Source organism: Bidens hawaiensis, unplaced genomic scaffold (assembly GCF_021521415.1).
Source record: "Bidens hawaiensis isolate Kalapana, Puna unplaced genomic scaffold, B.hawaiensis_p1.1 tig00001016_1, whole genome shotgun sequence".
Taxonomy (NCBI): domain Eukaryota; kingdom Viridiplantae; phylum Streptophyta; class Magnoliopsida; order Asterales; family Asteraceae; genus Bidens; species Bidens hawaiensis.
In genome coordinates, this window is record NW_027491059.1 from 1,289,519 (window position 1) to 1,301,809 (window position 12,291).

A 12,291-nucleotide genomic window follows, 5' to 3' on the forward strand; every position below is an offset into this window, starting at 1 on the left:
TAGGTGGTTAGGTCCCTATACGTGTGCACCCTACTTGTTTAAAATTTTGTACATAGCTTAATTTATTTAAATTGTTTATCATATATACAATTGTACACAAAAGCACACACTTGTTCCGAGGCTATGCCTCAAAATCATTTTTCAAAATTTTAGGACGATCTTTAAATCGGGAAATTCCTTAAGAATTCCCACCTTTTACCTCCCCTCTCCTTGAGGATGATTCGTGTAATGGATATGTAGTAACTGTAAGAAGGACACACCTGTACACCGATCCCTTGACACCAAGTCTTGCGAGCCTAAGAAAGTGCAATGCTTACAAATCTCAAGCAGCCGTGAGACCTGGTTGCCTTCCTGGATGGTGAGGTGTGAGTGTGAAACCTGTTAAGCCAAAGCGTATCATACCAAACGTTCACGAATCTACTACCCTCATTATATCAATCGTGGTCATGTGACGATCACATTCTTAATTTATAACCGAATTCACGGTGATACGTTGCTAAACTCGAGTTTCCATATTGTGTTTAAGTTGAATAGTTGGGTGAAGTACACAAATACAGGGTGGTTCCCGAAGTAGTTCAACCACCTATCTCAACACCCCTCACAACTCAATTTTCAACGATTTTGTGAAATTAATACATTTCAACAATTTCATTTGGTTTCGATATTTTCATTTCGTTGGAAGGAACCTTGGTGGTTCATGAAATCCTAACCAACAAATAAAACGTTATATTTCAATTTTAAGTTATGTCATATTTACTTATTTATTTCGTTGGAAGGAACCATGGTGGTTCATGAAATCCTAACCAACAAATGAAACTTTTTAGTTATGTTATATTTATTTATTTACTTATTTACTAGGATAATAACCCGTGTTACACACGGGTGGAAAACATATCAACAAATAATATAAAATATAAACTACGCATTCAGTCAACACAAATATTTGGCATAAGTTTTTTTACCCTCAGATGTTACCAAAGATGTAAAACTATATCTATAACATAAAAAAGAAAATACTTTATAAATAAACAATGTAATGAATAATAAATAATATAACGTAAATGAACCAATAGACCTGAAAAAAAAACACATATTAGTTAAAGATTTTGTAATATTAATTAAAAATTAAGTTTACAAATCCATACCAGCTTTAAACTGTATCATATTAAGTTTCCAAAAATCTCTTTGTAAACAGCTTTATTTAATTTTTTTAAATGTTCCTAATTGTTCTAAAGTACGTTTTTTTCTTTTTTCTTTTAGAGTGTTTTTTTATAAACAATTTTCAAAGATATCTATATTTTTATAGCATTTTTCATGTAATTTCTTAATAAATAAATAAATAAAACTTGAAGAACATTCGGTTTGATCACCATTCACCGGCTCTTCTTCTTTTCTCAAGAGTAAATTAAATCATTGACAAGGTGGTTATTAATTGGAATATAAATAGACTTAATCATGGAGTTAATTGCATTAATTTGAATAAATAGATTTAATTGTAGAATCAAATGAATTAAATTGGAATGCTTATTTTAATTTAGTGGATTAAAAATAATTGTGAATATGTGAAAATTATTGATATGGAAATGTGATTACATGGAATCTTATGTGGATAGGCTAGAATAAGAACATGTGGAGAAAATTATCTTAATTTAATATATTAGTAAGATTCCTCATAAACGTCAACACTTATTACATCAAGCCTCATAAATGACATCATTCCCAACCTCAACCACAAACTCAACCTCAAATTGTTAAATAGAATTCACAACCATCAATTTACACAAACTTATAAATTTACAATATCTACCCAAGTCTCATAAATTTTACACATTTTACCCTTACAGTATGTCTTCTGGTCTCATTAACCGTAAACGCCGCGTCGGCAACTCTGGCCGTCGCATGTCATCTCGCATTACGAAAGGAATCGTGGAAGCCCTCCCAATAGTCATCTCTCAACTCCAAGCCGTGAATGCCGCTAATGTTCCCGCGAACCCTAATGTTTTCTCTATCAAACAATTCACCAACGCTAACCCAACCGATTACTTTGGGACTGAGGGTACAACAACCCTTCTTCAATGGTTCGAGCAAATGGAAAGCGTGTTTCTCCACTGTGCATGTCCGGATGACAAGAAGACCACGTATGCATAAAGTGTTTCAAATCTAGTGCCCTTACTTGGTGGAATAGCAAAAATAGAGACCTTGGGGCTGAGGTTGCCATGGCCTTGCCATGGGATGACCTCAAGAAGCTCATGCTAGACCAGTTCTGCCCGAAGTATGAACTCCAGAAATTGGAAGAAGAGTTCTGGATTTGAAGCAAGAGGGAGGTGATAATACCTCTTACAACGATCGGTTTCACGAATTAAGCGTCCTCATCCCGCACATGGTTACTCCTTTGGAGCATGCCATTGATAAGTACATCACGGGTTTGCTGATGCAAATCCAAGATTCCGTCCTTAGTCTTGACCCGAAGGAACTTCATGATGCCGCGACCTTTATGCGGAAGAGTTCCAAGAAGCCCAATGATAAGCCTGCATCCGAGCCCGCTAAAGAGTCCAAGCCCGAATCCTCTAAACACAACCACAACCATAACTCATCTCATTACCACAATAACAAACGAAAGCCCAACTCACAAAACTATGTCTTAGCCCAATCACAAGCCCAACAAGCCCCTACAACCAAGAAACCACACACCGGCCCTCACCCATATTGCAACACTTGTCAACGCCACCATCCGGCCCAATCTACTTCCCGAGTGTGTACCAATTGCCACCGATTCGGCCACCTCACCCAATATTGTAGAGAGCCTATGAAAACGCGACTCAACTCCCCTATTTCCCAACCCATCACTCAATCACTTCCCCAACTATATGTCCCACCTTATGCACCCACTATACGAGCCTGCTATCACTACGGTAGCCCAAACCATCTTCGCAACACATGTCCAAAACTCGTTTATCAAATTCAAATCTACCCAAGCCCAACCAATTAACTCCAAATAAATCAAGCCCAAGCTTTCCAACCCCAAGCCGATCTAGCCGACCAAGCCCAACTAATGAAGGTCAAACCCATCCAAGCTATTCAACCTCAACCAAACCAAGCCGAGCAAACCCAAACGAATCAAGCCAATCAGGGCATGCAAGGACGTGTGTAATACACCAACGCCAATGAATTGCAACATAGGAATCATGGCACCACTTCACACAAGTCCTTATACCCAAAGACCTACCTACCCCGAGAAGAAAAACACAGCAAGCAACATTTTTATTCATCATTTTCGCATTTATTACTTTTGTTTTTGTTCTTTTTTTTTAATAATGTCTCCTCGTACTCAAATTTTCAATTTTATTAATGAATTCGTGTTTACATTTGATATATCCATCTTCACTTACTCCCCTCACAAAGCACGACACACATTGCTTATATTTATCTTTAGAATTATAATTGTTTCCTCATGATCAACTAAATTTAACGGCCTATGCCCAGTGACCTCAAACGTAATCGTTATTGGGATCTGGGACCATGTGCATGACTATGTACCTGGTTATCCAATAGGAATCATAATCTGGGCTGCCTATGACCGGTCACTTTGAACCGGGGCTGTGTACTTGGTTAAGACATAGTTATCTAATAGGAGCCCGATGCATGCATTTTATTTTATTGATTTATATTCTCATTTACGATTTATCATTATCTTAATATGAGCGTCACAAACTTACACCCTCCCCTTAACGGCTAAAACTTCCTCGGGAATATCATGACTAACACTCTAATTTTATTAGTTTCTTGTGATTATCATATGTTTACGCAATTCTTTTTAGCCTTTCATGACCCCCAATGTTTCGTATATTCGACTTAACTATTGTGATGATTATTTTTTTACTATAAAAAGAGTTTTTATTTTTGGTTTTTAATACCCGACAACTTGTTACGTCTTTCAAACGTCTTATCTCGATATACATTAACTCTAAGAATTTTGATATTTAAGCTTGTTCAATCGTTTTTGTGTTGCACCAGTTATCTTGATATCTGACTTCAAGGGTTTTCTTTGTTTTTAATGATTGTTAAATTTTGTTTCGCATTTATTCCAAATTTTATCTTAATCTTCAAAAAAATTTTCTTAAACTGTATATGTGATTTTTAACGCACCCAACGGAACGAACCATGCGGACCATGCGGCGAAATAAGTAATTATGAGTGCACGCATAATTACCGAAACCCTCGCATGGAAGTCATGGTTGGTACGCTGGTGTGCGAACCACTTAGAACCTAGTGACTATAGGACAACAGTACAAATGATATATAATATGACAAGGTCATGGTGGATACGCCGCTGGTACATCCTATATATAAGTGGACTTGTCATATTACCCATTTGTAGCGTTTTCCGGGTCATTTGAGCATCTGTGTTGTTTCGTTTTATTAGCATTTTGGTATATTCTTATTTTAATTTTTCTTGTATTTTAATTTCGGGACGAAATTTTTAAAAAGTTGTGAATACTGTGACATTCATAAATTTCAAGAACCCGAAAACCCGGCGCATTAATTTTTTTTCCTTTCTTTTGTATTATCATTCGGACGTTCATTACAAAATCTATGATTTACTTTATAAATCTTATCTTTGGATCGTTATTCTGATTTTACATAATTATATATTATTAACTAAATATTTATAGATAAGTTAAAGTACCTTAGTGTTTATTTTTTTTAAAGATTGAGTTGTATATCCTAAAAGTTTAGGAATGTTTTGTTTTGAACTCAAAGTTTAAGGGGGCAATGGTGCCAAGTGTTGAAACTTAAGTATCTACACGCTCTGTTCCATTCATTCCCGAATCACCAGCGAATAATCCGGCCACCTTCCAAGTTTTCCTGCAATGACTTTAAGCGCCCATTATTGACCGAACGACGAAATTGAATACACCATTTGACTCGCAACTACAAACCGAAAATGTCGCACGCGTTTTGGGACTAAAATTTCGCGTTATTAGCTCCAATTAACCCGAAGAAATTACGGGATTTACTAAATTTATAAATCGTGTTTCGACCTTAATAAAGTAAGCGAATTCTCTCATTTTCAAGCACACCCTAGTCAATGATTTCTAATGTAATGCCCCGAATCCCGAGAACCCCACAGTTGGTATTCACTCAAAACGCTTGTAAAATAATTAAACTTAAAAGCATTCTTTTCATTAAAACCAACATCTCAGAGTATAATTCAACGGAAAACATAAATAATAAAATAAGTTCCCAAACCTGGGAATTTTGCCCAAAATCAACATAGTTATCTTTAAATAAACTTTTAATGCTAAATATTTAATAGTAAAACTTCAGTTCCCGTATACCCTTCACCGTCCAAGTAGCTTCGTGCACGTCCAAGTGATAAGGCATCCTCTTCCTAACTTGAAACTCACACTAACATGCACACAAAGTCAGCTTGAGCTGAGTGAGTTCAAGTTTTAAGTAAATAACATCAGTAGTAATATTTAAGATAGTCAAACCAAAAGTTTTAAAAAGTAAAAGGGTACATCCATCAAATCCTCATTACCGAGAACTAAACATCCTCATACATACATATACAAAATGTATATGTAAACATCCTTTCAATTACATCTCTATATATATCACAGTATATATATATAACATCCACGTATAACATCAGGGTCGAGCAAACGTACAACCCAAACACGTAACATCAGTGCATGCAAACACAAAGTAGGCAGATATAGGCATACACAACATCAGTAGTCGAAACGACTACAACATCGCCAGATATAGGCCAAGCAATAATGTATATACATATATATATATATATATATATATATATTTAACATCCCAAGGCCTACCATGTACTAGCAAGCCTATATAACTCCGTTTAAAAAAGTTTCATCATGTAAGAAAACACTTAGGTGTGCATGCTAGCCCAAAAGTAAAAAGAGTAAAAAGGGCATCATGAACTCACCTGAAATCAATCAAACACCTGCAACGAGCTAGGAAAATCCCTAAGTGCACAATCACAAGCGAGGGCCTGTAAATTATACACAACACGTTACTAAACTTGGCCGTAAGAACACTCTTGCCTAATGGGCCGTTCAAGCCCAACGCTTTGGCCCAAGGCGCAACAACTTGGCCCAAGGCCCAACAACCTGGCCCAAGGCCCAACACGTGGCCCAAGGCCCAGCAACTTGGCCCAAGGCCCAAGGATAATCAAATCGGGTCGAATGCGTGTGTAATAAACCTTAAGACCATTTGTTAAACGAATCAGCCCCGAATGGACCAAATTCCATTTTAAATATTTTCATTCATCAAGATTATGTCACCCAAGTTGATAGGGTTGACGGTTCCTTTTTACAACTCTTACTTTAACGTTTAAACGAAAATTCGCGCACCGCCGACTCGATTGACGAAGCACTAACCACAACAGACCCGAGCATCAAAAAAATAATTTTTCAACAGCCCTTAAACCCCCCAAAGGTTGTACAAATTGATTCGGTCGGTCATCCGATCAATTAACGCATCAAAATCAACAATTTGCAATTCTACACCCGATAAACCCTAGTTTTCGAACTAAAATCGATTGACCGACCTAAACACCTCCAATGGCCATGAAATTATAATATGATGTACATGTCATACCTAGTGGGATTTTGACGTGAAAACCTCACTCAAAATAGCCCCGGAAAGGCTCAATTGGGCAGCCACCCGGTTAGCCTACAACAAGACATCTTTCGATCAATACGCGCAATATAAGGATCAATTAACGTGTAAAAGACTTGGGGAATCGTAGTACATACCTTGAATTGAAGTTCTAAGGCTTAGAATTGGCTGCAAAAAACAAAATCGTGGGTCTTTGGTCACCTCCTACCTGCCGATCGCAGAAATGGTGGGGGCCAGGGTTAGATTTTGTTATAACATAAGATATTACACTCTAGTCCCCCCAGATTGAAGTGTAAGGCAAAATGGAAGGAAGAGTTAGGTTTTTTAACGTACTGGGACGATGTAAAGGCTTCCGAGAAACGTCGGTTAAGTCCCGAGAGTTATACATACTCTACAAGCTTTAATTCTTGAAACCGGAGTTAACGGGCGTTACATTTAACCCGCACACATTCAAACGCCTCAGCATCGATATTAGTCATCGCCGCCGCCGTTAGAACTCCGACCAACCTCCGTCAACTCTTGATTCAAACACAATTTAAGGTAAAAAGTATACCAGTCTGTTCATTTTTATTTCCCGAATAAAGGTCCTAATTTTCACTCTAATCTGGTTATTAATTAACGTAGTCGAATTGTGGTTTTTTTGAAAAATAAATAAAGAAACAGTAGGTTTGATAGAAGAAGATGAAACTGGTTTCTATGTATTCTTTCACTTCATGGCATATATACTCCATTTAATTTATTATTATTATTATTATTATTATTATTATATTTTATCATTTCTCATTGTTTAAATATTAAATTAATCTGAAGGCTATTATATAGTGTTTTTATAAATAGCATATTGACGAACTAAAGAAATTTATTATTATTATTATTATTATTATTATTATTATTATATATTATTTATTTATTTAAAAGTAAATAAATGGAAATTCAATTTCTTTTAAAAATAGATGATTACAATATTTTATTCCATGTTCTTTTCTAAAAATGATCTACGTAAAGTTTAAACGAAAAGGTTGTAGAATCTCTAAATCTCTATACTTCAAGTTTATTTAACTAGAACTCATTTAAACATTTAGGATGATCTCGTGGGATTGTTTGTTGCTTTTCCATCAACTGTATTACCCACGACCTAACTATCTAATTTATCGAGGTAAGTAATTCACACCCCCCTTTTTACAGTTTTACATTTTGGGGGCGTTATGCGTTCACAACTCAACATTTTATTTCACTACAATTCCATTATTTGCGTTATATGATATTGCTCAATTAGTTATACGTGCAAATGTGACTATGTGTTTATTATATATTTTGGTGGTTGGTATCTCATCCTCATCCTCATCCGCATTAGTATGATCATACACCGTCGGAGTAGCTCGTTATCTATGTGATTCGAGTGAAAAGACAATTTTTATATTTATTGTTATGCTAGTTTGTAGTGGTTCACACATTTATAGCAAGGAATTGTCATTTTTAATATTATATGTATTCAAAAACCGTGATTACTTGCTCAACTTTATGTTGACAAACTATATATTTTCACACATGCCGCAGGTAGCTATATTGGATGAAAAAACAAGAGATTAAAGAGTAGATTTGACCTTAGGATGCATGATGAATAATGATGAACTTTTAAATTCAATTATTTTTAGTTGTAATGTTTATTTTTTAGACAATGTTTGCGCTTTGCGTATTTGGATTATATGAAATAAATAATTTAGATATTGACACGTGTATTTACTTAGTGTCTTTTGAGCTATGATACAATTATGTCGCGCCCCGACATATTCCGCCTTAGGTTGGGGTGTGACATCTTGTGTGGGCTCTCTGTGTTGTGGAACTTAATTTTTATGGCTTGTTATATCTGATTATAGATCCACCCACGTACAAGGAAGTTGGAATTCAGCCTGTATCTCCAAATTCTGGTAGGAAGACGTACACTCCACTAGTGTCTGCCTCAATCAAACCTAATGAAGGAATGATCTGTGAAAATCTTCAAGCCACTAAGTCTTTTTATAGAAGATACGCTTTAGCAGGCGGGTTTTCTATCAGGAAAGGAACACAGTGGGTGGACAAAAATGTTGTCCGTTGGAAGTATTTTGTTTGCACTAAGGAGGGCTCAAGAACTGTTAAGGAAGTGGACACATTAAATGAAGATTTCAAAGGGAAAAAACAACGTAGGAAGCCATCTCAAAGAACAAATTGTGAAGCCCAAATAAGGTTAATTTTAACCAACAATGGCATGTATAGGGTCAAATATTTTGGTGAAGCACACAATCATCCATTTGTAGATGAAGACGACATCCACTTCTTGAAGTCTGCTCGCGAGCTTACGTTTACCCACAAAAAGATGTTAGATGATCTTGCTAATATTAACATTGGTCCGGTAAAAGCTTTCAACATTATAAGGACCATGTATGGTGGGTCTGATAAAGTTGGTGCAACCAAGTCTGATTGCAAAAACTACAAAAGAAGTATCAACTTATACATTGGAGACTATGATGCTGAGATGGCTGTTCAACGTCTTATGGCGAAGAAAGAATTCAATCCCAATTTCTCATGTGATTATTCTACTACAGCAGACGGGGCGTTAAAGGGTTTATTTTGGGCCGATGAGCGAGCCAAGATGAATTTCTATGTCTTTGGTGATGTTGTTTCGTTTGATGCAACATATCGTCATAACAAGTAATATCATTGACAACCAAAAATTTTATTTCTTTTTTTTGTGTTTTATTTATTGATTCATTTGTTTTATAGGTATAACTTGGTTTTTGTTCCATTTACTGGAATTGACAACCATAATAGGAATGTTATCCTTGGTGCAGCGTTGCTTGGATCGGAAACCGCAGAATCTTACACTTGGTTGCTGAATTGTTTTAAGAAGGCTTTTGGCTATGCACCAGCAGTTGTTGTAACTGACCAAGATCCCGCCATGAAGCATGCAATTGAAGAAGTTTTTCCTTTTTCTAGGCATCGGCTCTGCATGTGGCATATTATGGATAAACTGTCCGGGAAGGTACAAGAGAACTCTTTTTTTTGTTTATGTTGTTTATTGTTACTGTACATAGTTTGTTGATTGTGTTATAATATGCAATTATATTATTTCAGGTTGGATCCGGCCTTTGCAATACCACAAATTTTAAGATTCGGTTGTGTGATATTGTTTGAACCGACTCAATAACACCTGAACTGTTTGAAACAGAGTGGGCTTCAATAATGGATGACTTTCAGTTAAACGACCACGCTTGGCTAAAAGACATATTCCACATTAGAGAGTCATGGATTCCTACTTACTATCGTGAAGAAACCATGTCTGGTCTGATGCGTACTTCATCCTGCTCCGAGAGTGAGAATCATTTTGTTGGCAAGTTTTGTAACACACGTTGCACTTTGGTTGAGTTTCTGGCCCATTTTGAGACTGCATTGGATCATCAGAGACATGAGCATCGTAAGAACGATCATGATTGTAGATATACATCAGCCGAGATATGGAGTAACTACACACTTGAGAAACAAGCAGCTAAAATCTATACGAGAACCATTTTTTTAATGTCCAATTGGAAATACAAGCTGTTCTTCACAATTGCACTTCCATGTGTTACGTACCCGTCGATGACTTTCTGAAATTCAATATTCGTGACTTTCTACACTTACCTGCTTCTTTTCACGAGGTATATCGGATTATCAATATGCTAGGTTTACTGTGTTTATCTTTTCTTTTTACACTTTAAATAACTATACAGTATTCTTCATGGTAGGTTATAATTCCCAACGAAGACATCACTGTTTATTGTAGCTGTAAAAGGTTCGAGCAATTCAGTTTAATGTGTCGTCACATTTTTAAGGTGCTCCATATTTTGGATATCAGGGTATTTCCCAAACAGTACATCAATCGTAGGTGGACAAAAGACGCTGTGTCTAACAGCCCTATGCAGTCTATTGGTTTTGACGAGCCCAACATAGACAAAAGTACTGATGTGTATCGTGTTGTTCGAGACATCAACATTGCGCATGACCATATAATAAACAAGCTGGTTGATGACATGCAAAGGTTACATCATTACCGCGACTACATTAACGCGTACAAAGTACAGTAGACGAGGTTACTTTCGACGCCCCTAGACCTAGTCGGCGAGACAGGTTTGCTGAACTAACAGGTGTGACACAACCAGATCAAATCCATATTCGTGCCCCGATTGGTGCTAGGACTAAAGGTTGTGGGCTTCCAATTCGCTTCAGGTCATTATGCGAGCAAGCTATAAGTTAAAAGCAACTGGACAAGCCCCTAAGGACATGCAGAATATGTCGTGAACCTGGTCATGACACCCGCAACCATCACTTGTTCAGTATCAACAACAAACATCCATAGGATCCTTCACAAGACGGAGCAAGCAGTTCACATGAAGAAAATATGGAAGAGTAGCCCGGTTGCGTCTTTTACAAATACACTTTAATCTTATTTCACCTTAGACTTTATTATGGTTTGTTGATGGGTTTTTATTTCATCATAGACTTTAGTATGTTTTGTTGATTGGTTTTTATTTCACCTTAGACATTATTATGGATTGTTGATGGTTTTTTCCATTACACTTTAATTTTATTTAACCTTAGACTTTATTATGGTTTGTTGATGGGTTTTTATTTCACCATAGACTTTAGTATGTTTTGTTGATTGGTTTTTATTTCACCTTAGACATTGTTATGGAGTGTTGATGATTTTTATTTAAGGTTTCATGTTAACTAACTTTTGGTTTTAAACACCTGATGGATGTTTTTGTTAGCAACACCTGATGGATGATCATATGGTTTTGTCCAATATTTTCCAAAGCTGTTCAAATTTAATCTTAATTTAATCTTTGTTCATATGGTGCTTACTCAAATATTTCACATAACACCTGACCATGTTTTTTTCTTAAAGTGTTTTGTTTTGTAAAACATTTTACTTATAATAAATTGATTCATTAGCTAAACTTGAATGACAACGCACATGTAAAAAAACTAGATGTGTTTTAAGCAACACAAATAACCGAACTATTTTTAACCCCAAGCTTAACACCTATATAATCATCACATACATTTCCATAACATAAACAGTTCAAACATTTTCATATTCCAAATATGTAAACAGTTCAAACGTTTGCCAAATAAGTAAACAAGACCAAAACATAAACAGTCTACCATCCATAAAAATTGTCAAAATTCGTTAACTATTAAAATAAACAGTCATAACTGTTAACAATCATTTGAGATTTAACCTGTCCATGATTCTTTTAGGAGCTAACTTGTCCAGATTCGCTTTCTCAGTGTTAGACAACTGGTGATATTCCAACATATCTTGTAATAACATTTCTCTCATCACGTTTACATCGCTAAGTAGAATCTTAGCAACGTATTTCCTTCTTAGATCTTCAAGCTCTTCCTTTTGTTTCCCAAACACCCATCAACGTTTGTCAAGTTCTTCAGCAAGACCACAATCAACAGCCCACTCTTTAGTATTCCCACCTTTAAATGTCTCCATGTGTCTCATAACAAACACCCCGCAATCCACATAGTTGTATGTCGTCTTCACGGTACATCGACCCGCGTTATCTTTGTTGTTTTAAATTTCGACCCCCCCTGGTGGTCTACTAAAGGCAA

At 36.1% G+C, this 12,291-nt stretch overlaps 1 pseudogene; it reads left to right on the top strand.

Moving 5' to 3' along the window:
- The first annotated feature begins 2,380 nt into the window (after window positions 1-2,380).
- LOC143550747 (protein FAR1-RELATED SEQUENCE 5-like) lies at window positions 2,381-10,921 on the top strand (annotated as a pseudogene).
- The last annotated feature ends 1,370 nt before the right edge of the window (window positions 10,922-12,291 follow it).